Raw genomic sequence first — 27,138 nt, forward strand, 5'->3', positions numbered from 1 at the left:
GTTACATTACTGGATAAAGCCTGCTGAGCGCATGCTGAAAGAACTATCATGGAATGACAGCAGTAGTCTGAGCCCTGGTTGCTAAAGAATAGTAATTTGAAATGCATTGCTCTTTTTCTTTACAATATCTAGGACATTTCATCCACAATAATGTTCTGTCCCTCAACTAGGGACTTTGTTTTTTATACTTCCCCATGGCATCCTATTATTGATCTTCAAAATCTGTAAAAGCTGTCCTATGAAAAGTGAAAGGAGGGGACACGCTAGAGCAGTTTGAGCTTCAAATTAAACCTGTTTGTTAACCAAAGTTCTACAGCCTAAATATCCCACTGGGTGCATGGTGTGAACTGGACACGTGTAGTGCCAATTATATCTAATTAGCTCAGAGCATGTACACTAGACCAGGAAAATGAAATACAATCCCACAGGAGCAAGGGAGGGCATGACATAGGTGGTCCCTGGTAGAAAAAGTGGGCGTGGTCTTCCTAAAAAGGAGCTGGGTCAGGGTCCAATTGTCTTATACTCCATGATCCCCTTCAACCAGTGTGTGACAGGGAGCGCCAGAAAGAGGGGAATGAGGGCAAGGTAAAAATCAGTCTGTGCTTCTTTGTCGCTCTGCAAGAGGGACTGTTGCAGAAACTTATACTCATGTAGAGTCCAGGCACCTTTCCTGGCAATAGTGTGAGAGGAGATGTCTATTGCATTGTGACAGGAAGCAGCTAATGGAATTTCTGTGCATGGAGATGTATGCTGCTCAGCCTTCAGGCATACGTACAATGTGGAGGGTGCCACCTCTGTTACAGGTTTGTCTATAAACGGATCAGCAAGATAGTCAGTCCATTGCATTGCTGCATATTTAGGCTGGGTCAAATACAGAAGATTTTTCAGACTACATATTTCCCTTCAGCAGGGTAAGCTAGGAGCTGAAGTGAGCAGAACTGGGCTGAATAGAAATGTAGAACTCAGCAGTGACTTCATGGAGTTCTCCTCTGCACTAAGTGAGCCAAGCTACCCCAGGGATAGAACAGGATCCCAGCAATGCAGCTTCCTTTCATCATGGACACCTGAGATGATGCATGATTTGAAGTTAGTGTGACCTCTGATCAGCCCCTCCCTGGGAGGAGCATCCAGAGACAGTCCACAACAAGCTTCCTGTTGTGTCCTCCTCCCTCTGGTATGTCTCTTTACAGGGGTCAATTTTTTTTCTTTACATGATCCATATTCTTTAAGAGAACTCCGCAAATAAGAACTTTAATTTAAATTAGGGAAACCCTTCTCTTACACTTTTTCTCCCCTCTTTAAATGTAAGAGGCAATTGTTTGACAAGACTCTAGCATTCAACAGGCAAAGAATCATAGAATCATAGAATATCAGGGTTGGAAGGGACCCCAGAAGGTCATCTAGTCCAACCCCCTGCTCAAAGCAGGACCAAGTCCCAGTTAAATCATCCTAGCCAGGGCTTTGTCAAGCCTGACCTTAAAAACCTCTAAGGAAGGAGATTCTACCACCTCCCTAGGTAACGCATTCCAGTGTTTCACCACCCTCTTAGTGAAAAAGTTTTTCCTAATATCCAATCTAAACCTCCCCCATTGCAACTTGAGACCATTACTCCTCGTTCTGTCATCTGCTACCATTGAGAACAGTCTAGAGCCATCCTCTTTGAAACCCCCTTTCAGGTAGTTGAAAGCAGCTATCAAATCCCCCCTCATTCTTCTCTTCTGCAGACTAAACAATCCCAGCTCCCTCAGCCTCTCCTCATAAGTCATGTGCTCTAGACCCCCAATCATTTTTGTTGCCCTTCGCTGTACTCTTTCCAATTTATCCACATCCTTCTTGTAGTGTGGGGCCCAAAACTGGACACAGTACTCCAGATGAGGCCTCACCAGTGTCGAATAGAGGGGAACGATCACGTCCCTCGATCTGCTCGCTATGCCCCTACTTATACATCCCAAAATGCCATTGGCCTTCTTGGCAACAAGGGCACACTGCTGACTCATATCCAGCTTCTCGTCCACTGTCACCCCTAGGTCCTTTTCCGCAGAACTGCTGCCAAGAAAGGGAAACTTGTGTGTAATTCTTACAGATAGCCACAGGAGGAGCAGTGTCAGATTAGGGGACAGATTCTCAGACTCTTACAGTCAACTGGGCTTTGCTCCCTCCCCATAATGAATAAGGGTATTGGAATCTAGCCCTACAAAAGCATGTTTCTGCAGAGTCTGACGCTGCACCCCTCACTCTGACTGCAGTGAGCTTTGGAGCAGGCACTTAGCTCCCCTCTTACAATCAGCTATGCAGGCTGGAGCAGCTGGACAGTGAAGCTAAAATTCCTGACGGATTTAGGCTTCTTAAAGAATCTGTCAACACTGTAACATTTGCTATGATCTATTTACATACCCTCAGTCTCTCTGAACATGTCTCTGGCATACATGCTATGACGTTGGACCTCATCGCTATCAGAAATGATTGGTCGTATCTTGCCGTTTTACTATTGCCGCATAATACGTTCATCTGTGGAACGTGTAATAGCAGGAGGACCATTTAAAGAGGCCGAGCAGTTATTGTCAACACGGAGCTGAGCTTGATGGGAGATGAGTAATGTTGCCTTGACAATATGAAGTGTTGCAACATTTTTTACTGTATTTTTACACAGACCTAATTTTTCTGGCATCAAACATTGGAAGTTTCTTGCACACACTTTTGTTGAAGCAAAAAGCACAATGCATTCTGATTTGCTCCCGACAGGGCTCTACTGTTCCCGTCAGGGAAAGAGCTAAGTGGGGAGGAGTGCAGAGCCACATTGCCTAGGAAATTTACGGTGGGTGCGGACTCTTGAGGTACAAAATACAGCCACTAGTTTGTTGATGTCTCCCTACCGAAATATACAAAAGTATTGAAGCAAATCTTGCATCCTGCTCCAGGACCAAAGCAGGAGGCAAGAGTCCTTCCAACACTGAAGGAGACGCCACTTTAATGGGAGGCGAGAACTATTCTCAATCTAGGAGAGTACTCTAGAGTGGTAGGCAAGAGCCGATGGCAATCAGGGCAAAGAGGGAAATAAGGTTGCCTTGGCATAGTATGGGGCAGGGACAAAGAGAATAAGCAGCAGCTACATTCATTAAGGCTAAAATTTTGTCATGAATATTTTTAGTAAAAGTCAGGGACAGGTGACTGACAATAAAGAAAAATTAATGGAAGCCTGTCACCTGTCCCTGACTTTTACTAAAGATGTCCATGACAAAATGGAAAGGGGCTTGGCTGCTGTGGGGTGGCTGGGAGCTGCAGGGTCCCCCTGTCCCCCATGGTGGCGGGGAGCTGCTGGAGTCCTCCTGCCTGCGGAGGTGGGGAGCTGTGGGGTACCCCTGCTGCCTATGCTGGCTTGGAGCTTGGGGGCCCCACTGCCTCAGGGGGCAAGGGTACCTCACAGCTCCCTGCTGCTGCAGGAGGGAGTGCAGGACCTTGCAGCTTCCAGCCGCTGGGGCTGAAATTACAGAGGTCTTTGGAAGTCATGAATTCCATGACTTCCCTGACCTCCATGACAAAATCATAGCTTTAACAATCATCCATAGAAGGACAGATGCAGAGAATGGAAGCAGTAAGTGACTGAAGGAGAAAGAGCAGCAGTAGAGGTGCGGGGTAGGCCTTCAGACAGTATTAATGGGACCCTCTGCAGATCAACTAGCTCCATTTCAGATGTACATTTATAATATAAAAATAGACCGAGTTATAAAATTCTATCTGCATTATTAACAGGTACCTGGATTTTATTCTCCAGACTGTGCTGTATGTCTTGTATAGTACAACGTTGTATAATTAAGGGATAATGTTTGAGGAGTGTGCAAGGCTGTAAACATTTTGTGTGGGCGATTAAACGCTGAAGCAAAGCTGAGGCGTTTGATAACCACAAAGCTGTTTAGTGTGTGTATACTCCAATGCCATGGACATTACTCCTGTTTTATGACAAAAAGTGAGAAGCTACTATAAACCACCATATAAACCAAAAATGTGCATTACCTCACGACTTGTTCTTTTCAGATTTTTCAAGGCTGTTGCAATAAAGGCAGGGTTTGAGGGAACAAATATTTTAGGGAGAATTCAAAAGGTCCAATATTTGGGTTGACAAGAGTGACACACAGTGTTAAGGATTTCTGCTTGGGAGGGGGTAATGTTCAATTTTCATAGGGAAAGTGGTTCCCTAAAATGAAAAAGTTGAAGAGCCATCTGATCTGGATGTATAATTTTCCAATCTATTTCCTTATTTTAAAAAAATATAAGCAAATTATGTGCAAAAAACTTACTACGATGGAAAAGTGAAGAATTTAATCCCACAAAAACTGGGAGATTAAGTTATAATTCCCAAAGCAACCATGTTGTAACTCAGGCAAATTGGTGCATAGCTTCAAACATGCCTATCAGTTGTGGGTGCCGCAATGTTTGGGTGTCCAACTTGAAATAGCTTTGACCTGAGTTCAATGCCCATTGATAGCGACTAGAGTGGTGGGTTTTCTGAACTACTGAAAATCCCTAGCTGTCGCATGTTAGGCACCCAGTGGTCATTGGTGAGAATTTAGTTCATAGTCCCTAGATATTAAGAGTGAAATCCCACCCTCATACAGAATCACAGTAGGGAGAGAGTTCTGGTATAATCCACAAGCCATCATGCCACTGCAAGGGAGAATGGCTCATTAGCATGTGCACTTTGCTGCTCCTTTAAAAAAAAAAGTCATTATATTACATAGTGCACCACATGTGTTAGGGGGTTTGGAAAGCATCGGGTGGAGTACAACCCTTCCTTGAGACAAGACTGTACTGCACCTTACTTAGGCTAGTAGTGAAGTGCTACAGCTTGTTCCTAAATTCACTGTGCAACACATATTCAAAGGCCAGAAGGCCCATTGTGATTATCTAGTCTGACCGGCTCCATAAAACGTGGCCCAAAATTTCCCCCAGTAATTCCTGTATCAAGACCAAGACACCATAATATAAAAAGAGTGCATGTGTGCAAGAACAACAAAATCTGGCTACAGTGGGAATCAGGAACAACAGAAGTTCCCTAAAAGTGGAGGACCATCAGTGCCTGAACCTAGGCTCTGCCCCTCCGCACCAAACACCAGCCCCCGGACTGCCCCTTCCCCCGATCTCCCCATCTTGTTCTAGTGCCCCTGGTGGGAATCATACATTTGAGGAACCTGCTTTTCATGCAAGTAAGATCTCAATTTTTTTTTTTACATTTAATAAATGTTTGGTAATAATGCAATGAATGAAAATGGACACTTTAAATCAAATGCTACCAGTTAGACAAGGAGCGATGGGGCGCCAGTTGAACGAAGTTAAACTGAATTTGGTCATTCGGAAAAGCTTTGACAGTAAAGGAGAATCTGACCAGAGCAGTTTACCTCATGAGGTGCTCATAACCAATTCAATAGAAAGATTTCTGAAATCAAAGATATGCATTTGGAAAGGGTCATGCAGAATCCTTATTGTTACTATCCACAGAGAGCTGGACTCGGTGACCCTGGAGATCTTTTTCAATCTTTTGATGTAAGATTTTATGAGAGGGGCCCAAAACATACACAGAGAGGCCTACTCTACCCGTTCACACGCACTTTTATTTACCAAAAATGAATTGGAGCCCGGTCTGCTGGACGCCTTAGTGGCTATATTGAGGATGATTCAATGGACCTGCTGCTTGGGAGGCAAGTAACACCCCTCTCCTCCTATATTACCCCTATCTTGACCTGTGTGATGCTCAGTTGATGTGCTGACGTGAGAGTTCCTAGCTGGGGGAAATGCCCAGGACACATTTTCAGAACTTTATTTCAGTTTCTTTACTGTTACATTAAATAAAAGAGGTGTATTTAATGACACATTTGTTTGCATGAAGCACTCTCTCGTCTTTTCCCTCACTCTCATAATTTATGAGACAAGCGCTGCACAAAAAACCCCCAACAAACAAACAAAAAAAGTTTGGCTTCGATATCACAGAGTTGGTACAATTCGTAAACAGCCTCAGCCCACTGAGCTTGGTTTTAATCACAAAATCTCCAGGACCCTACTTGTGCATCATCTTTTTCTAACACCAGGCTGTAAAGCAAGGAGTTCATAGAATTTCACGGGTAGCAATTCATTTTACTGTTTATGTGAAGGGTATCCTTCCCTTCAGCAGACTTCCAGTCCTACAGTTTTATTTTTATCTCTAGTGTGCTACAAAAGCTGGTTTCTCCCTTTAATAATGGATTAGAGGAGACAGGATTACTCTGAATTGGTAGGGGTAAACATTTTTTATCGAGGTCTACATTTCTTCGTCAAGGTATAGTCAAGGTCCAGACTCCAGAGAAATATTTTCCATACCACAATAACAATAACGATAATAAGTAAATAAAAAGATTTCGTGGTCCATTCAAAAGCATCTGGCATTCCGGATTTGGCCCACGGTCTGCTGACTGACTACCCCTGAATTACACCATTTTTTTTCTTTGCTTTATTTTTTCTTTTAAATTGACTAAGGAAGCTTTAAATTCTTTGTTGGCAACTTTTATCTCACTTATATCTTGTACTAACTTTAGAAACATAATGTGATATTTCAGATACTATTGATATCACAGTGGAACTGGTGGGCCACTGGTAGACAAAGTCCTACCTAGTGTGAAAATCCTGTATTTGGAGGCATGGAAAGATGGGTACATCTGTTTTTTCACTATTAGCTTATCCGAAAGCATTACTTGAAAACATGTTGAAATGAAGGCTTTTTAGGGTAGCAATTCTGTGCAGTCTATTCACACACATCTGTATTTAAACTCTTTATCATCACCATTAGCTATGACATGATACCTATGTTGCATGTTACTCCACAGTGTTGAACTGTTAATAGAGAAAAGCATTAAACATTAAGGGAAAAGATACTGTACAAGGCAGATGGTGTGATTTTTCCACCCATTATTTGGCCATTTTAAGAGCGGAAAAAGATAGAAGCTATGCCTCCACAGAATTGGAGTTTGAATGACACACCAGTGAATTATCTGTACTGTCACCAGGCACAAAAGTGGTCTAACGATTAAAAAAAAAAAAGAACAGCAGTAAAGTTTGTAAGTAATTTTAACACTAAAGAAGTACTGCTGTCTGATCCCTTACATGCAAAGTTTAAATTTAAAGTAAACTGTTAGCACTGAATTTTAATTCCAGGAAAAAATATTTTTTTAAATACTTGGCCACATATTTTTCTGCTATGGAAAAATTCATTGGGAGGGCAGCATGCCAGGCAGGCTGGGAGAAATCACTGTGGGGTTCTGTGAGAGCATAGCATAGAGCAAGGGTGGCCAACCTGTGGCTCCAGAGCCACATGTGACTCTTCAGAAGTTAATATGTGGCTCCTTGTATAGGCACCAACTCCGGGGTTGGAGCTACAGACGCCAACTTTCCAATGTGCCGGGGGGTGCTCACTGCTCAACCCCTGGCTCTGCCACAGGCCCTGCCCCCACTCCACCCCTTCCCATCCCCTCCCCTGAGCCTGCCATGCCCTCGCTCCTCCCCCTAGCCCTCAGAGCCTCCTGCATGCCACAAAAGAGCTGATCCGGAGTTGCGGGCAGGGAGAGGGAAGGCACTGATCCATAGGACTGCTGGTGGGTGGGAGGCGCTGGGAGTGGGAACAGGGGAACTGATGGGGGGCTGCTGACATATTACCGTGGCTCCTTGGCAATGTACACTGGTAAATTCTGGCTCCTTCTCAGGCTCAGGTTGGCAACCCCTGGCATAGAGCTTTGTTGTCCCTTCATACTCCCACAGTGCCAAGATCTATTGATATTATGGTAGCACCTAGAAACCCCAGTTAATATTAGAGCCCCACATTGCTAGGTGCTGTACCTGTACAAAGCAAGACATTCCCATTCCCAAAGAGCTTACAATCTAAATAGACAAGACAGATAAATGGGTGGAGGGGAAATATGAAGTAAAGTGACTTCCCCAAAGTCAAACAGCAGATCAGTGTTCAAGCTAGGAATAGACTCCAGGTCTCCTGATTCCTAGTGGTCAGGGTAGTGGACTGGATCATTCTGTGTCCTACAAAAAAGTATGCACTCATAGCCAGGAGTTAGCTCACGGTGTTTGTCACCTCCCCATTCTAGGAAAGGAGCATGACAGGACATCTATTGCTAGAATCTCTAGTTAATCATATATTTCTTTCAGAACATCCGCCTAGTGACAGTTATGAAATATGGTTTCTGAATCACATTTGTCTAGCTTGATAGTTGGTGCATAGGGCAGTGAATTTCCAAATAATTTTTGCTTAGCTCATGAGAAAAGCTGGGAGGTATTGCCAATTCAGAGAAGGATTGGGATATTATACAGGAGGATCTGGATGACCTTGTAAACTGGAGTAATAGTAATAGGATGAAATTTAATAGTGAGAAGTGTAAGGTTATGCATTTAGGGATTAATAACAAGAATTTTAATTATAAGTTGGGGACGCATCAATTAGAAGTAACGGAAGAGGAGAAGGACCTTGGAGTATTGGTTGATCATAGGATGACTATGAGCTGCCAATGTGATATGGCTGTGAAAAAAGCTAAAGCGGTTTTGGGATGCATCAGGAGAGGCATTTCCAGTAGGGATAGTTTTAGTTTTTAGTTTAGTTTAGTTCCAGTTTTAGTACCGTTATACAAGGCACTGGTGAGACCTCACCTAGAATACTGTGTGCAGTTCTGGTCTCCCATGTTTAAAAAGGATGAATTCAAACTGGAGCAGGTACAGAGAAGGGCTACTAGGATGATCCAAGGAATGGAAAACTTGTCTTATGAAAGGAGACTTAAGGAGCTTGGCTTGTTTAGCCTAACTAAAAGAAGGTTGAGGGGAGATATGATTGCTCTCTATAAATATATCAGAGGGATAAATACAGGAGAGGGAGAGGAATTATTTAACTTCAGCACCAATGTGGACACAAGAACAAATGGGTATAAACTGGCCACCAGGAAGTTTAGACTTGAAATCAGACGAAGGTTTTTAACCATCAGAGGAGTGAAGTTTTGGAATAGCCTCCCAAGGGAAGCAGTGGGGGCAAAGGATCTATCTGGTTTTAAGATTCTACTTGATAAGTTTATGGAGGAGATGGTATGATGGGATAATGGGATTTTGGTAAGTAATTGATCTTTAAATATTCAGGGTAAATAGGCCAAATCCCCTGAGATGGGATATTAGATGGATGGGATCTGAGTTTCCCAGGAAAGAATTTTCTGTAGTATCTGGCTGGTGAATCTTGCCCATATGCTCAGGGTTTAGCTGATCGCCATATTTGGGGTCAGGAAGGAATTTTCCTCCAGGGCAGATTGGAGAGGCCCTGGAGGTTTTTCACCTTCCTCTGTAGCATGGGGCATGGTTGACTTGAGGGAGGCTTCTCTGCTCCTTGAAGTCTTTAAACCATGATTTAAGGACTTCAATAGCTCAGACATGGGTGAGGTTTTTCATAGGAGTGGGTGGGTGAGATTCTATGGCCTGCGCTGTGCAGGAGGTCGGACTAGATGATCAGAATGGTCCCTTCTGACCTTAGTATCTATGAATCTATGAGATGGTATGCACCATGTTTTTACCACAGAGCCCCTATGAAATTTCATTTTTTGAGAAGAAGCTGCAGCTTTATCTGACTCAGCCAAAATGCTGAACAGCAATTGTTTAACAATGAGCCAGAAAGCAGACAAGTTTAAAATCTGGAACTAATGAAAATGAGAGATGGTATTTTAGATACAATTAAGTTTTATACAGCTTGGTTGATTAACACCAATAAAAAGGGTGTTTGACATAGGAATCAAAACACAACAAGGTTTTTATTACAAATTGATTGACAATTTTTCATGTCTTTGTAATACTGTAAGAAGTGCTTTTAAAATAAACCCTGAACTCAGCAAACAGAACACTGGCAGAGGGATCATTTTACTTACGGTCTACGAACTATTACCATACTCTGACATCATTCAGGGGACACTATCAGATTCAACCTGATTCCACGATTCAACTTATATTCTATCCATTAACTTCTGCTGTGGCATCATTAATCATGTCACACAAAAGATTTGCTAAGGCTTCACCATTTCATATTCTCCTATGATGACAATCCTATAATATTGCTAATAGGTTATTCGATTTGGGATAGGGATATCTGTGTTATATGCATGTACAGTGCCCAGTGCTATGATCCTTGATTGTTGGCCTCTAGGTGCCACCACATAATCTGTCCTCCTTTACAGAGGTACAAGTCTCAGCTTGAATGGGAGAGGTACCCAAGTGAGAGTAGAACTGTATTATGAACATGGCTATATATGAAGCTAATAGGCTTGATTCACTGCTCACTTTGTCCCTCCACCACCGCTCATTAATTATTTTAATCAGGCCATTGTCTCATCATATCGATAGCCTTTGATCTGTTCAGTGCAGGGACTGGTGTGTATATGTGAGGTGTATTGTCTCTGTCTCAAACACAGGGCCTATCACAACAGGGTCCGGAACGGGGCCTCTAGGTGCTATGGCAAAACATGTTTCAATAGAGTTTTGGGGCTTATTTGTGGGGTTGGAGAAGCTGGTGATGACAATGCAGACCACCATTATCATTGCATGGAGACAGATGTTTCTTTAATTAATACTGCATGAAAGTAACCTTGCTCTGTTTGTATAGGAAATGGCCCCCACTGATGTGTCTCTGGAAAGTGCTCATGAGGTACGGTACTTTCAGAACTGATGTGTTATCAGTTCAGCTTAATAGGACTAAAATGGGGAGAGGTCCCAAGAGAAGTGAATGAGGGTCAGCCCTGGACCTCCCCTCTCCACACAGATAATCACAATGGGTCTTACTGCCTTATAATATATGATTGTTAGCGAGAGGAGACTCAAGCCCAGAGTCATTGTGCCCAGCCTTTTTTCAATGAAACAAAGAATAGGGCAAATATGTTCCTCAGTCAGCTCTAAAAGAATAAATCTTAGCTCCTCAGTCTCCTAGTAAATGGCTGGACAGTGTCTAACACCATGGGGCTCCATTCTCAGGCAGGGCTCTGTCTAGGCACTAGTACAATACATACAACGAATGATCGATCCTCGGGGGTTTTTTAATACATGGAAAGTAGCTTTTGTATTTTCAGTTTATCCACTGGATCATTGAACTTTTGTTTCTATGTGGTTATTTTCAGAATTCCTTTCCATTAACAGCTTTCCAAATTAGTAGCTGAAAGCCCTGATGTTGTAAATGTGAAATTCATAAAGTCAGGGTGTGTGAAAAAACCCCAAATGGCAGAGAACTTAAAAATTGCATGGGAACAGATCACGAACGCCCTGATTGAACTTGGTGATAGTCTAACCAAAAGAGCACAACCATGCTTGGGCTGTTTCCATTGCTTCACATTGACTCAGACATTCTAGACCTCAGCATGACACAGAGTGATAATCCTAGGTTTCAAAGTAGCAGCCATGTTAGTCTGTATTCACAAAAAGAAAAGGAGTACTTGTGACACCTTAGAGACTAACAAATTTATTTGAGCAAATTTGTTAGTCTCTAAGGTGCCACAAGTACTCCTTTTCTTTTAGCGATAATCCTGGAATCCTCTTACACAGATAGTATTTAACACCACTGGACCCAGTCCTTCAGTATGTGCTCAGGCAAAACTTCCGTATTCTATCTATTTGTAACTAGAAGGGAGATGATTTTTGGTGCCCACAGCTTGTTTCAAGAATTGACTTAGAGTCAATATTCTTCAACTCAGTGGAATTAAAAGAGCCTGCCCCATCCCCAAAAGCCCTGGATGGGAAGGGGGAAATCACAGTGCAAGGGTGCAGTTCTCAAGCTTTACTAGTTCACATCCCATCTTCTTAACAAAAAATATTAATATTTGCACATGCAAATTTCTCTTTCGTGCACATTTATTTTAGGCCTTAATGTTGTGAATTCTTTTGTAAAATAAATGACAAGATAAGTCTTATAATTTGTTTTTAACATTGTTTTTAAGCATCTCAGGTTTTTAAGCAGTTCATCAAAAAGAAAACACAAGGAAGCAGCCATTATTAAGGAATCAATTTAAAAAAATCTTACATAGGACCTGACCCAAACTTTCCCATTAGGAAAGTGCTCATTGGCTGTAGTATAGTACAGAGCCAGAATCTCAGCTGGTGAAAGTAGCCTAGCTTCACTTACTACAGTATACTGATTCCAAACAGCTCAGAATCTGGCCCTTAATGTTTAACCCTCACTTTCATTTCTGGTGTTTCCCTGGGAAAACTCTTTCCAGTCTAGAGCGGAATGGCTACATTTACATTTAAATAGGGATATTTAACAGACAGCCTGTAGCTATTCACAGGGCCTAAGGAGTGTGTTAATTTATATAAAGAAAAGGAGTACTTGTGGCACTTTAGAGACTGACAAATTTATTTGAGCATAAGCTTTTGTGAGCGACAGCTCACTTCATCGGATACATTCAGTGGAAAATACAGTGGGAAGATTTACATACATAGAGAACATGAAACAATGGTGTTCTCTATGTATATAAATCTCCCCACTGTATTTTCCACTGAATGCATCCAATGAAGTGAGCTGTAGCTCACGAAAGCTTATGCTCAAATACATTTGTTAGTCTCTAAGGTGCCACAAGTACTCCTTTTCTTAATTTATATAGTTTTTAATGTACAGCCTTGATTAGATCTCAGATAAGACACACCCTTGAACTAACTTGTCAATGCAAGTTTTCAAAGCTCTCTTCTGGGACTACTTTGGAAGGGAAGTGATTTTCCCTAGGAGGATTGTGCCACAGTTGAGTGGCACTTTCTTGAGACCTTGTCAATGATGGACTCCTTTCTTCTTCTCATTTCAGGAATGGCAAACACTGCTCCCCCACCCCTTTCACAAAGCTAGGAGCTACAGCACAGAAGACAAGGAAACCAAGTTTTATAACAACTTTTTTCCTTTGCACATTTAAAATGTTATCTTTCGAGAATGCTCTATTATATTCACACCTGCAGTTTAATAGCTGTCATTCTCAAGAGACGCAGGCTGTAATTGAATGGCAAAGAAAATCTGAAATGGCAGTGCTACTTCATTATTTTTAATGTAAACCAGCAGAGCAAAATCATGAGCATTAAGAGAGAATATTTGACTTCCAAATAAAATCTCCTTTAAGCTAAAAAGACAACAGAAGGGTGTATTTATGCATATCAGATATTTTTAGACACCTTGGCTCAGAATGATTAAGGAGTCAAGCTTTTTCTTGGTGTTAAACTTATTATACGTCATTTCTTTTGCTGCTTACTTACTTGCCTATGTCCTTCAAAGGGTAGCAACAGCAGCAATGCTTTGTTCAAATACAAAGTGCGGGGCCTGAAAACATGAGTGCTGCCATTATAAAGTCTTGGAGAACGTAGGCTTAAACTTATTTTAAAATCTCCTTTCAAGTGTTTCTCCATATTAAATGCATTAGGAACAAAAACAAATAAACAAACAATAATAAAAAGAAATTCTACGTGGCAGGTAGTTCTATACTGATGAAAACCTTCCACCTGCACAGTACGGTTGTTTTCATCGTTAAGGCCCTCCCCACCTCACCCCTTTGGAACAAGCTGAGCCAATTTGTTAAAATAAAAGAGTTCTTATTTTTCTTATTAACAAATCTGGCAGCTAAGGTAGACAATGGTTTATATGATGTACAGCTCCACATTTAACACGCCTTTTCTCTAGCCTGATAAGCACAGATAGATCTGACCATCAGAGCTTGGATCAACAGAATTACTACTGGCTCAAAAGAGGATCAGAAAAGTTCACAGGAAGTGTTCTGTGGGCCCACTATCTCTGATCATGTCTTCCTAGGTAAGCACCATTTTGCAAGCCTGGTCTCCCAATAGGCAATTCAAATCAATGGCCTCTTGCAAATCATCTCCCTCATGGAACAAAACCTTCTCATTTACCTTGACAGGAATTTCAGATTTGCTTCAGGGAGCAAAAATTGCTTTTCTACTTCTCTGTTTAAGCCCTATCTCACCTCTCCACTGTACACCAGAGATCTCAAACTCGAATCTCCGGGAGGGCCACATGAAGACTAATATATTGGCCTGAGGGCTGCATCACGACACCCTCCGCCTCCTCTGCCCCCGCCCCCACTCCGCCCCTTCCATGAGGCCCACTTCTTCCCACCCCAACCCCTTCCCCAAAGTCCCCACCCCAACTCTGCCCCCTCCCTGCCCCTGTTCCAACCTTTTCCCCAAATTCCCGCCCCTGCCCCACCTCTTCTCTGCCTCCTCCCCTAAGCATGCAGCTCCCCTCTCCTCCCCACTCCCTCCTGGAAAGCGCTAAGCACCTGGAGGTAGGCAGAGGAGTGGGGACGCAGCGCACTGTGGGGAAGGGGAGCAGTGGGGAAGGGAGCTTGGCAAGCCGCCGGAAATAACCCCGCGGGCCGCATGTTTGAGACTCCTGCTCTACCCTCACTACTTCTTCCTAGGAGTAGGTCAGACAGGTTTCAGAATACCATTCTAGTGGTCTCTCTCTTGACTGGCAGTGCTTGGTTCCTTTTCTAGCCCTGAGCCAGGCAATTTTGTGATGTCAGCAAGGCCATATCTGTTTTTCTGCACTTTGCCACTTGTTTGCCTACTTAGTTCTCTCCTTTTGTTACTGACGGAAGATTTACTTTATTAAGTGTTACAAGAGAAACTGTTGTTCTAGATGGCAATGCATGGTCTGAAAGTGTTGAAGAAAGACAGAAACACTCTATGTTCTTGGAGTCCAGTTATCCAGGGAGTCTAGGTGGGAAATTTTAAAAAGTACCTAAAGAGTTTAGGAGCATAGCTCTTATTGACTTTCAAAGGCTCATTCATAGTTAACTCTTCCCCTGATCAACACCTGGAATGAATTAATTCAGGTGTCTGGTGTTATAATATTACACCTAGAAATGACAAAGATATTCAGAGACTACTGGTATTCAGTCACGGACCACCTTATCTTCTGTAGACCCCCGGAGAGCTGCTCCCCCCCCTGCCCCTCAACTCCTCACTACTCCTTAGTATCTCAGGAGATCTCTCTTCCCCTCAGACAGGCAGAGTCCTTTTTTTGTGCTCCCTGCTGGCCTATCTACATAGATGGAGTCCAGACAATAAATCTAAAGGGCTTCAAGAAGACCTAATTGTTTGCTGAGGAACACATTTAGAAAAGATTCTTACTAGCACTGGATGAATAATTGATATTTTGGTCAGCTGGCATTTGTGGGGTGGGGTGGGGTGGGGGGGAGGCAAATTTTAAAAAATCCATTTTGGGTCAAATAAAACCTGTTTTGTTCAACCAAAACCAGATTTTTTGGGCATTTGTAAGGATCTAGATCAGAGGTTCTCAAGCTGGGGGTCAGGACCCCTCAGGGGGTCATGAGGTTATTACATGGGGGTCCACCCCTAACCCGGCTTTGCCTCCAGCATTTATAATGATGTTAAATATATTAAAAAAGTGTTTTTAATTTATAAGTGGGGTTGCACTCAGAGGCTTGCTATGTGAAAGGGGTTACCATACAAAAGTTTGAGAACCACTAAGCTAGATTCATATACAAACCAGAAGATGTGGCGGTCATACCATCCTTCTCATAACTTTTAGTCAATGATTAGGATACTCATCCATGGGAGACCGTGGGTTAATCCCCTCACTCTGCCTGATATGGAGAAAAGATTTGAAGGTGGGTCTCCCACATTGCAGGAGACTGGCCTAACCACTGAGTTATGGGATATTCTGGAGCAGGCCTCTCAATCTTTCCTGGTGAAGCTGATCCACTTTGTATAAAGAATTAAGTAGTCGTTGGAGAAGGGATTTGCATCGTAGGTAAGTGCCCTAACTACGACACTATAGCATCTCACTGTCACTCTCCAGCCCAGTGACTAATCAATGTCATTCATAGTGGCACTTTATATTCATTCAAAATCCTTGAGGGAGTGTCTCTCTCTTTAAGCCCTCCCATGCCTTTTGATCCCTCCAACTTCACAGGGGCTGATTCGTTCCTGGGGAAACCTGTCTGGCAAGCCCAGCAGAAGGCCCACCAGAACGTCAAAGCAAATGGCTCTTGATTTGGTCCCTGTGTGTTTGCTGAGAAGTGGATCTACCTCCCACTTCCTGTGTGCATTTGATGACAATACAGCTATTGAATGGACTCAATATATGCACAAAGTAAACATTAGCCTGGTCAAGATGCCATATTCTTAAATTACAGGCAACTCCAGATCCATCACACCCTGGTAGCATCCCTGTGAGGTATGGTAGGTAAGCCATATGCCCAGTTAGAGGATGAGAAACAAAGAGGAAGGCCAACCTCAGTGTTAAGAGTCAGACATCTAAATCCATATTATGGCACCTCATTAAATAGCCTAATTTTCAGAGGTGTCAAGCACCTGGAAGTCAGTGGCAGCTGTTCAAAGCCCTGAGCTCTTTACTGGAATCAATGGGAGGGTTGCCCAAGTAAGGACTACAGGATTAGTCTCTTCTACAGAGAAGCAGAAGAGAGTACTACAGTGGTTCTCATCCTTTCCGAAACAGGACCGTCCTAGAATGCCTTCCATCTAATAATATGGGAAAGGCAGGGTGGGCAGGAGCCTGTTACCTGTTCGTGATCTTCTGGTTGAAAACTCCTGGTCTATTACACCCAATGGAAAGAACTGCAGTTATAATGTGCAATATTCTTGGCAGGTTTCAGCTGGTAGCAGATCTTCCCTTCTAGCTTTGCCTGTGTCTTCTTCCTCTGCTTGGTGAAAATAATTACATTTATAAATTTGAAATGCTGTCCTGATTCTTTAAGGATGAGGAGCTGCTGTCTCACCTGACACCGAGAAGTGGGATTAACCTTTTTCTCCCTACTTTGATACTTACCTTTCTGTCAGCTCATCAGCTTTCTGACAACTGACTGTACTGGGACAGTTTTTGGTGTTTCAGCCTTATTAAGGCTGTCATCTTTAAGGGCTGCTGACATTTATGAATTCAACTTTTTGACCTCAACCCCTCACCTGACCTATGATTGAATATGAAAATCATAGGATAATTATAGTCTCATGTGTATTATACAGCATAACAGATGTCTAGTTTGAGCATAGAAACACTGATAGAGGCTAGAAACCCAATTAATAATTTACCAGTGATACTTTAACTCATCCTGGCAAACAATGTAAGATCAGAATATTATAGGCGCTTTAAAGTCAGACACCCCCACCCAGGCCAGTTCTGGGAAGCTGATCAGAAGGGGGAGGTGGAGGAGCATATCCACATCTCCTCCTGTATCCCTTATGGTCATTTGTCACCAGGACCAAGGCAGAGTCATGTGTGCACTTTGGAGAGTGAAGGGAATATGACTGTGACCAGCCCTTCCCTTGGGGAAATTACAAGGATGGGAAGCGCCTTGTGTGTTTCCCCCTTCCCTCCCCGCAGTACAACGGCTTGCCACACTCTGAATCTAAATACTTTTAAAGAGGCCCAATTCTCATTCACAATTATGGGCCCATGTAAAGGCCCTAAACTGTTTAAAGTGGTAGGGATTGCTTGCCTCCATTAAGCCATTGCTTTGATGCTGCAGAAATAAAAAAGGCAAGGAGCTGAACAGTGCACTAACACTATTTCTCAATGTGTGCTGGTATTAAGGTCGTAGCTGTCTGACAAACTGTGCCCGACGTCCACAGAAGGGAAGAAGTGAGCTCTGGGGAAGATTTGCAATCAGTGTCAAAATTCAGTAGAACAGGCTCTAGCTTTGAGGTTCATTATGTTCACAAACCTCAGCCTATGGTTCACACCCCTTTGTGACACAATCCAGCAGCAGCATGAGTTTGTGTTCACATTGTCCCCCTTCCCACAGCCAGCTTGCCCTTCTCCTCCAACAAGAACCTGAGATGTACCTGAGACATATACCTGAGCCTACAGTATCCTGGTGATTTCTGGGACTAAAAGGCCTCACTCAGATGGCACTCTGTGGCCAGTGCTCCCCAGCAGGGTACATAGCAGCCTGATGGCACTAACCCTAGCCCTCTTAATCCATCAAATACCTGTTGGGGCAAGATTCAGCAAACCCTTTGCACAGTTCTTCAGAACATGGCCTCCAGCAACTGACTGCCCATCACCTCCAGTGTGGTAGCTAAAGCTACAGAGCAGGGACGGAGTGCAGGCCACCAAGTCACTCTGAAAACATTAAGGGTAAAATGTGATTCCTGGAGTTTATGAGGTGGAGTGGACAATGGGAGAGTAGGGAAGGATCAGCTGTGGTGATAGAGGGAGAATGATATTTTCCTTGTCCAATTCTAACCTCCAGGCAGAAAATGAAGGGGTTGGTTTAGTACAACCTCTGAGAGGCAAATTTGCAGGACTTAGTTTGTGAGCCCCCCAATGCAAATTGAGCCCTGAAGTGTTCTCACATAGGCCTAACAAACAAAGAAGAGCGATGGGACATTGCTCTTCCCAAGCATGAGGAAGGGGGAAAAGTTGATGTTTTCTGTATAAAAGGACAGACCAGTAGTTGGAAAGAGATAGTTCAGTATAGCTCCACAACACTGGAAAGTTAAAAATCAAACCCTAGTTATTTATTTTAAAAAGTGCCCAAAATGCTCCTTTCAAACTGGGCAGCATTCCCTGAGCAGGTGCCTCGGGTCCCCTCCCCCATCTTGTTAAGATAATTTTATCTACCAAGGTTCAGGTAAATGCTGTAGAGTCTGATCCGGTCCACTTTGCACTCACTGTCAGACAAAGACAACATGCTCTGACTCTTATCTACTCACTACAATGGAAGTAAAAGCTTTTCCCTCTGAACCCAAACTCATTCTTATCTTGTATATTCCATTCCTATAAAGATTCATAGATTCATAGATACTAAGGTCAGAAGGGACCATTCTGATCATCTAGTCCGACCTCCTGCACAACGCAGGCCACAGAATCTCACCCACCCACTCCTACAAAAAACCTCACCTATGTCTGAGCTATTGAAGTCCTTAAATCATGGTTTAAAGACTTCAAGGAGCAGAGAAGCCTCCCTCCAGTCACCCATGCCCCATGCTACAGAGGAAGGCGAAAAACCTCCAGGGCCTCTCCAATCTGCCCTGGAGGAAAATTCCTTCCCGACCCCAAATATGGCGATCAGCTAAACCCTGAGCATATGGGCAAGATTCACCAGCCAGATACCCAGGAAAGAGTTTTCTGTAGTAACTCAGATCCCATCCATCTAATATCCCATCTCAGGGGATTAGTCCTATTTACCCTGAATATTTAAAGATCAATTACTTACCAAAATCCCATTATCCCATCATACCATCTCCTCCATAAACTTATCGAGTAGAATCTTAAAACCAGATAGATCCTTTGCCCCCACTGCTTCCCTTGGGAGGCTATTCCAAAACTTCACTCCTCTGATGGTTAGAAACCTTCGTCTAATTTCAAGTCTAAACTTCCTGGTGGCCAGTTTATACCCATTTGTTCTTGTGTCCACATTGGTGCTGAAGTTAAATAATTCCTCTCCCTCTCCTGTATTTATCCCTCTGATATATTTATAGAGAGCAATCATATCTCCCCTCAACCTTCTTTTAGTTAGGCTAAACAAGCCAAGCTCCTTAAGTCTCCTTTCATAAGACAAGTTTTCCATTCCTCGGATCATCCTAGTAGCCCTTCTCTGTACCTGCTCCAGTTTGAATTCATCCTTTTTAAACATGGGAGACCAGAACTGCACACAGTATTCTAGGTGAGGTCTCACCAGTGCCTTGTATAACGGTACTAAAACCTCCTTATCCCTACTGGAAATGCCTCTCCTGATGCATCCCAAAACCGCATTAGCTTTTTTCACAGCCATATCACATTGGCAGCTCATAGTCATCCTATGATCAACCAATACTCCAAGGTCCTTCTCCTCTTCCGTTACTTCTAATTGATGCGTCCCCAACTTATAACTGAAATTCTTGTTATTAATCCCTAAATGCATAACCTTACACTTCTCACTATTAAATTTCATCCTATTACTATTACTCCAGTTTACAAGGTAATCCAGATCCTCCTGTATAATATCCCAATTCTTCTCTGAATTGGCAATACCTCCCAGCTTTGTATCATCTGCAAACTTTATTAGCACACTCCCACTTTTTGTGCAGCTGTCCTTTAAAAATCTGCTTTCTGCTTCCCATGCTTGGCTACAGTTTTAGTAATGGAATGAATAACTTGCCTAAGAATGCTTCACTCTGGCTGACACCGAACACTGCCTTCCATTGTATGCTTTGTGCCTTCGCTAGTGTATTTCCAATCTCCATTTAGAAGGATATTGTGGTTTTTAATCCACAGGAACTGAATCTGTTGACTCCACATGTATTTTAAAATGTATAAACCAATATTACTTTTAAATTGTGTCCTATGTGATCTGTAATTGCATTATTGATTTAGAAAATCAAACACCATTTTGCTGTATTTTAAGTTGGCAGTTTTGCTTTGAAACATGCACACTTTTGAGAATCCTGATTTTTCAATGATGACTAATTTGGACTCCCACAGCCAACGGGTAACACCCTCGGATGCCTTTGCAATCCTCAAAGGCCAAAAGTTTAACATTACCTCCACCTGAACCCATTTTTGCATCTACAAACCATGGGTGTACATTACTAATTATATTCACAGAGCAGAATCTACATGCAGGAAACTCATTTGTGCTCTATTTACACAGGTGATTGTGTGTTCAAAAAAGTGATAGTGTGTCTCCAAAGGGAAGGGGGATAACTGAGCCTGGTGGCCAATATGCTGGAGGGACCCTCCTTACATACTTCCCAGGTCTCTCAAATGGGGCGGTTGTTGGTTGCTTTGGTGAAGGACCCTCAAAGGTCCTTAGATTCCCTTAGATCGGGGTGGGCAAACTTTTTGGCCTGAAGGCCACATCTGGGTATGAAAATTGTATGGCGGTCCATGAATGCTCACAAAATTGGGGGGTTGGGGTGCGGGAGGGGGTGAAGAGTCCAGTTGGGGGTGCAGGCTCTGGGTGGGGCTGGGGATGAGGGAGTTGGGGATCCAGGAGGGTGCTTCAGATTCAGACTGAGGGTTTCAGAGGGCGGAAGGGGTATCAGGGCTGGGGTGCAGGAGGGGGTCAGGGGTGCAGGCTCCAGGTGGAACTTACCTCAAGCATCTCCCAAAAGCAGCAGCATGTCCCCCCTCCAGCTCCTACGTGGAAGAGTAGCCAGGCAGCTGTGCACACCACCCTGTCTGCAGGCGCCGCCCCTGCAGCTCCCATTGCCTGCAGTTCCCGGCCAATGGGAGCTGTAGGAGCAGCGCTTGGGGCGGAGGCAACGTGCAGAGTCCCTTGGCTGCCTCTACGTGTGGGAGCCAGAGGGGGGACATGCCACTGCTTCTGGGAGTCGCGCAGAGCCGGGCAAGCCCCTGACTGTGCACCCTGGCTGGAATGCCTTAGTGGGGCAAGCCCCAGAGCCTGCTCCCCGGCCAGAGCTTGAGGGCTGGATTAAAATGTCTGGAGGGCCAGATGTGGCCACTGGGACCTAGTTTGCCCACCCCTGCCTTAAATCATCCCCTACAGGATCTTCTGGGGTGCTGTTGCTCCTCCCCGTGTAAATGTTTAGAGGGGTGACAACTGGGCTTGGTGCCTTAAATGGGTCCCTCTGGGTCCAGCAAGGAGCCAGTAAGACTGACCTTCACCACCTGCCCTGATCCTCAGCTGGGAGACACTTTGTGTCCATCTCAGGGAGTGTGACTGGGTTATGAGTATTACGCCCTAGAAAAGGAGGAGTAATGACCCCCATCTGGGAGACGTATGGATAGTTTCATTTCTGGGTCTTTGGCTACGAATCTCAGCCTAGTTATGTAAATGGCATGTTGAACACCATCTAACTGAGCCTGTTTTCAAGTTAGAGCCTGGTGCAGCCCTGAAGAGAACAAGAGATGAACAATGCTCTCCAGCACCCAGCTCATGCCAATAGGCATGTGGTAAATGCCAAGAGGAAGTTTATAGCTAGAGCTGTTGGAAAAATTCCTGTCCAAACTTTTGATGGAAAATTGCTTTAACACCCCCCACATCCTCAACAAGCTATTTTTGCAGAAAACCTGTTTAGAAGTTTCCCACCATTCTCCATTTTGCCACTGGAAAGTGGGTAAAGAGGGAGAGAAAGGAGACGGATCAAAAGGAGTCCATGATTTGACTTTGCAATGAGAAACTAAAGAATTTTTGCAGGAAGTTTTGAACAAACCTACAATTAAAAAACAATTCCTATGAAAGGCAATTAGCATTTTTCAAATCAGCGCTACTGGAGGTGGATAGTAGATGGATAGATTAGACAGAGCCAACCCCCAACAACCTGTACAAAGAGCCCAATGAGTCAGGCCTGGAATAGAAGGAACATGGCATGGACTCTAAAAAAGAAGGAAGAAGGAAAGATTGTGCAACTCCAGAGGAGTGACTTTGCACTTGAGTCCTGCCATCCATGCTGCTGAACCTCCAAGAGCTGAGAGAAACTATGTAAAGCCTAGGATGATAACTCTAATTGTTTTTTATGCACAGGAGCTGGCCAGGCTTTGTTGAGAGTTTATTAATGATTACTCTGACCTGAAGTATAAAATGAGAGTTTATTGTTCTACCCTGTAACCATAGTAATTGTAATTAAGTAGTAACCTGGGAGACATTTTGTTAGTGTCTTGCTGCTAACCCACAGTAGAGACAATGTTTAAATAGCTGATTAATTTTGATCATAACTTACTCATATCATATTTAGAAGACTGACTTTAACTGTTGCTTATAGTGGTTATCTGCCTGGTATGGTCATAACGCTTACCCATGAACTGCTATGTTATTTGTAATAGAGTAGCACCTGCAGATGCCAGTCAAGATTTTGGCCACATTTTGTTCGATGGTGTGAAAATGCCCAGTGGGAGAGGATCTGAAGAGCTTCCAGTCTAAACAGACAAGACAAAGGGCCAAGGAGCAGTGACTTGTCCAAAGTCATAGATCAGGTCATTGGTTGAACCCAGGTGTCCTGATTCCCAGATTAGTACCCTGGCCATTAGGCTCTGCAGTCTTACTGTTTTGATAACTGCTTTACCTCTCACAATGAGGATTCACTGATAGGCATGAGATTGATACATTTCACCCTATGCTTTTGATATACCATTTTGATATACATAAATTTATATTCAATAGATAGTGTACTCAGTGTGTTCATATATAAACTTTTCAGTAATCCATTTAGTCAATGTTTTCTTATTTACCTTGTTGAACTATGTTGGTGGGTTGGTACTAATCATGCCTGTATTGAAAGAACACCAAAACTGACCAAATAGAACCAAATCTGAGTAACTGACCATAGCGTCCCTTGCCCAGCATGATTCTTCAGAAGATGATAAAAGTGACTCATACCAGCGGTCGATGCTCCATTCACACTGGTTTTACACCAGAGTTACATCAGCCTATAGCCAATATGACAGATCAGAGAGTCAGGCACAGAAGTTTTACAGATGTTCATTGTATTTGGTAGACTTAGAATCTAGATAGCAGCTCCATATGGTTTGCATATGTACAGTACAGACATGTGCTGCATCAAAACAGGCTTGTGAAAACAGACATATGGGATCACCCCTACTGATAAGATTGTAACCGTATTTGAATGAAGTATCCCTGGAGATGTTTATTTTTATAGACGGGGAAGACAAGCAAAATTACAAATCAATTTACTGTGTAAAATTACTGTTAAAAAAACAAAACAACATCAGCTGGGGCACGAGAAATAACATTAACTCAAAAAAAAAGCTAATCCCTGAAAGAATCGTTTTTGTATAATCCCTAATTTTAATTAATATGCAGTTATGTGAAGATCATCCTCACAAAGGACCACACAGAAGGATTACTGCCTGCCAAACCAGTGCAAAACTGCACAAAGAGAGACTTATTATAGCTTAGAACATTTGTTGCTCTAAGTTCAGTGGGCCAAATTCAGGAGTTGCACAGGTGTAAAGGAAGGCAGAATTTGGTACATTTTCCATTTTTAAGATGCAGCCATTGATCTGCTGTGTAACTATAAGCAAGTTACTTCACCCAGTGCTGCCAGCCCAGAGCATTAAGAAAGTCATGAGTAAGCGCCCCTCCCAAGTTATTAAATTCCTTTAAAAGTTATGATTAAAAAAATGTGTTGACTTTTTATTTGCTGCTTGGTTTTTGAGCTTTTACAGTTCACATTTTCAAGCTTCTAACCACAACTATGAGCGCTAGAATTTTTATGTAAGAATCTCAGCATTCATCGTAATCACATGACTCCAGGAGCTGGGGCTTTAAGAAAACACACCAAATATGGCAGCTGGAGACACTGGGTGATATACATCATGGGGAAAGGGAGGATGCAACCCATGTGCTCTGAGCATGCAAGATCAGCAAAGCAGCTGGAGATTACCAATGATTACCAGACAGCGAAAAAAAATAACATCTATTGGGCTTTCCCACCTTGGAGAAATCAACCCGCCTCACTCCCTGAGCATCTCCCAAACTACACAACCCTGGGTATCATCAATAGCAGTTTAAACAGCACAAGGATGCCAGCTCACTAGCTACTTCTAGGGCAACTTTTCCAGAGTAGCTCATTCCTCCCTTCTGAGGCTTCTGTCCCCATCCCCTGCACAATACAGTTTCTAGGGTCTCACATTCCTAACTGCTAACTTGTTGCATCTGACACTTTCAGTCATTAGTAAAACACTAACTTCCCAACAGGTGCAACAATTTGCCTTTGTTTTGTCTCCTTTAATCATTTTCTAAGGAGGGAAGGAGAGAGAAAATGTTGCAGCCACCAACCGAAGGCTGTACTGCCTTTCACACTGCATTCATAACTAAGGCTTTGTTTTAGTCAAGGGTATTTTTAGTAACAGTCATGGAGCGGTCACAGGCATTAAACAAAAATTCACGGCCTATCCATGACTTGTACTATATAACCCTGACTAAATCTTGGGTGCTCTGGAGGGAGGGCTCCGGGGGGTGGGGGAGGTGCCATGGGTGCTCCGGGGCATGGGTCAGCTGGGGACCGCCACTGCTGCTGGGGAGGGAGGGGACCCACGGTGGCACAAAACTGCCCCGGCAGCGGCCAGCCCAGGGTCAATCACACCAGTCGCTACAGAAGTCACTGAGGTCCTGGAAAGTCACGGAATCCATGATCTCCATGACAGACCCGCAACCTTATTCATAATCCATTCACTCAATCACCCATCCCACATGAGATCCCAGAACAGGACAGAAGGGTCCCAAACCCTTCATGGAAAAAAAAGCCAAAGATTCAAACAACCTCTTGAGGGGACACAGGGTGCCTGTCACAATCCTCCATATTTTCTCCCAAATTCACATTGTTGCTTTAACTTCCTCACTTCCATCCCATAAGCTGTTGCTTCTGCATGTGGAATCAGAAATGTTCTACTGTGACAAGAAGGTTTGAAGAAATGCATTGGAAAAATAGCTACCATCTGTAAATGGCTTCTCTTTTGGCTTGAACATAGTACCAGTCCAGAGCTTTTTATTTCCTATGAGGCTCAAAAGCATACACTATTAATATCAAGAGATGTCCAGTCAACCCAGCCATTGCATCCCCAAAAGATCTTTAGGCTGGATTACAATAAGGCTGCATAAAATTGCTGCTCTCCCCTGTTGCCTTTGGCGAGTATGGCAGTGATAACACAGATCAGCTATCCTTCCTGAGGAAAAGCTGCAGGGTGAGGCACTCACACAGCCAGCCTGGAACTATCTGAATTAACAATGCAGAAAAGCATCCTGTAACTTGCTATGTATATTATCACTTTAGGGGGAGCTCTAGTTCTCATCCCAATGTATTGCCCCTTTCATCTCCTGATGCTCTGTTTCTGACTGCCCTTCCACCTTCACTCCCCATATGGTACCTGCATGTGTTCCCCACCCAGTCAAGCTCCCACCCAACATGTTCTAATGTATCCACCCCCTTGCTGCCCACCAATCAGTTACCCCCTGCGTAAGTCTCTCCCCAAGGCCTAAACCACCCCTAAACTTTCTGCAGCCATCCGTTCCAGAGGAGACTGGAATACTCTGTACTACTACTCTGTGCTTCCAATATCTCTTCTTGGTGGTGATGGGTGTGCTGCTCTCTTTTTCCAGCTGAAAGGGAAAAGACACCCCTGCCTCCACTCTCTTCCCTTTTCTAGCAGAAGCCAGGAATCTTCTTGCTGCTTCTTTACCACTTTATCCTTCCTTCTGGGAAGCAATGTCCCCATCCCCTCTTTTGGGTCAGCTCTCACACCTTGCTGTGAAGGGATCATTTCTCTTTCCAGTTTATTACATCTTGTCGTCCCATCCCATTCTTTTTTCTCTCCTTCCATCTGTTTCTCATCCTTCTTTCTTCCTTCCCTTACCTCCCTCTGCCCCTTCTTTGTATTTCCTTTCTCCTCTCCCCTTCTCTCTACCTTCCTCTCTGAAATTATAATTTTCCCCTACCCATCCTCAGTCTCAAACTCCCCTCGCTATGTCCCATCTCTAGCAGAAAGGCGTAGTTTGTCAGTTTTCTGTACTCCTATTAATTATGCCACAGGTGAATCATGCCAATTGCAAAAAAGAAAAAAAAACAAAACCATGTCATTTGTAAATTTTTGCTTATGAGTCTGATTGTATGATACTACCTAAAATTACATAAATGAATATGTAAAATTAGCACTAAACAACTCTAAAGGCTGTTAATACAGATAGACACAGTATCCGGTAGGAAATCATTGGGTAAACATCCCCATTTACTGTTTAATAATGTCTGTCATGACTTACAACTGAAATGTAATTTGTTTCTACAGATAACTGTTAAAATTGTCTGCTATTGCTGCAAAGGCAGATATGGAAGCCTTAGCAGATCTGCAGGGTATTTATTTTAACTGAAACTGCAATCACAGCTAATAAGGGATATAATTGCTATATGCAAATCATATTCCATTATAAACACCAGTAAGCCTTTGAATATGAAGGAGAGCTTTTTTTTAAACACAGCAACTCAGTGAGATTTCAGAGCAATAATAGGATAAAATGGCATGTACACTGCACATAAACTTGTGGAAGCACTTGATAAGGTGAAGGCAAGGTAACTAAAGGTCAGAACAGAAGACTCGGAGTATCCAACACCCGGTCACTGGCTTGTTCTGTGGCACATAATCTCAGTTTACTCATTTGTAAA

The sequence above is a fragment of the Dermochelys coriacea genome, chromosome 9, assembly GCF_009764565.3.
Source record: "Dermochelys coriacea isolate rDerCor1 chromosome 9, rDerCor1.pri.v4, whole genome shotgun sequence".
NCBI lineage: Eukaryota > Metazoa > Chordata > Testudines > Dermochelyidae > Dermochelys > Dermochelys coriacea.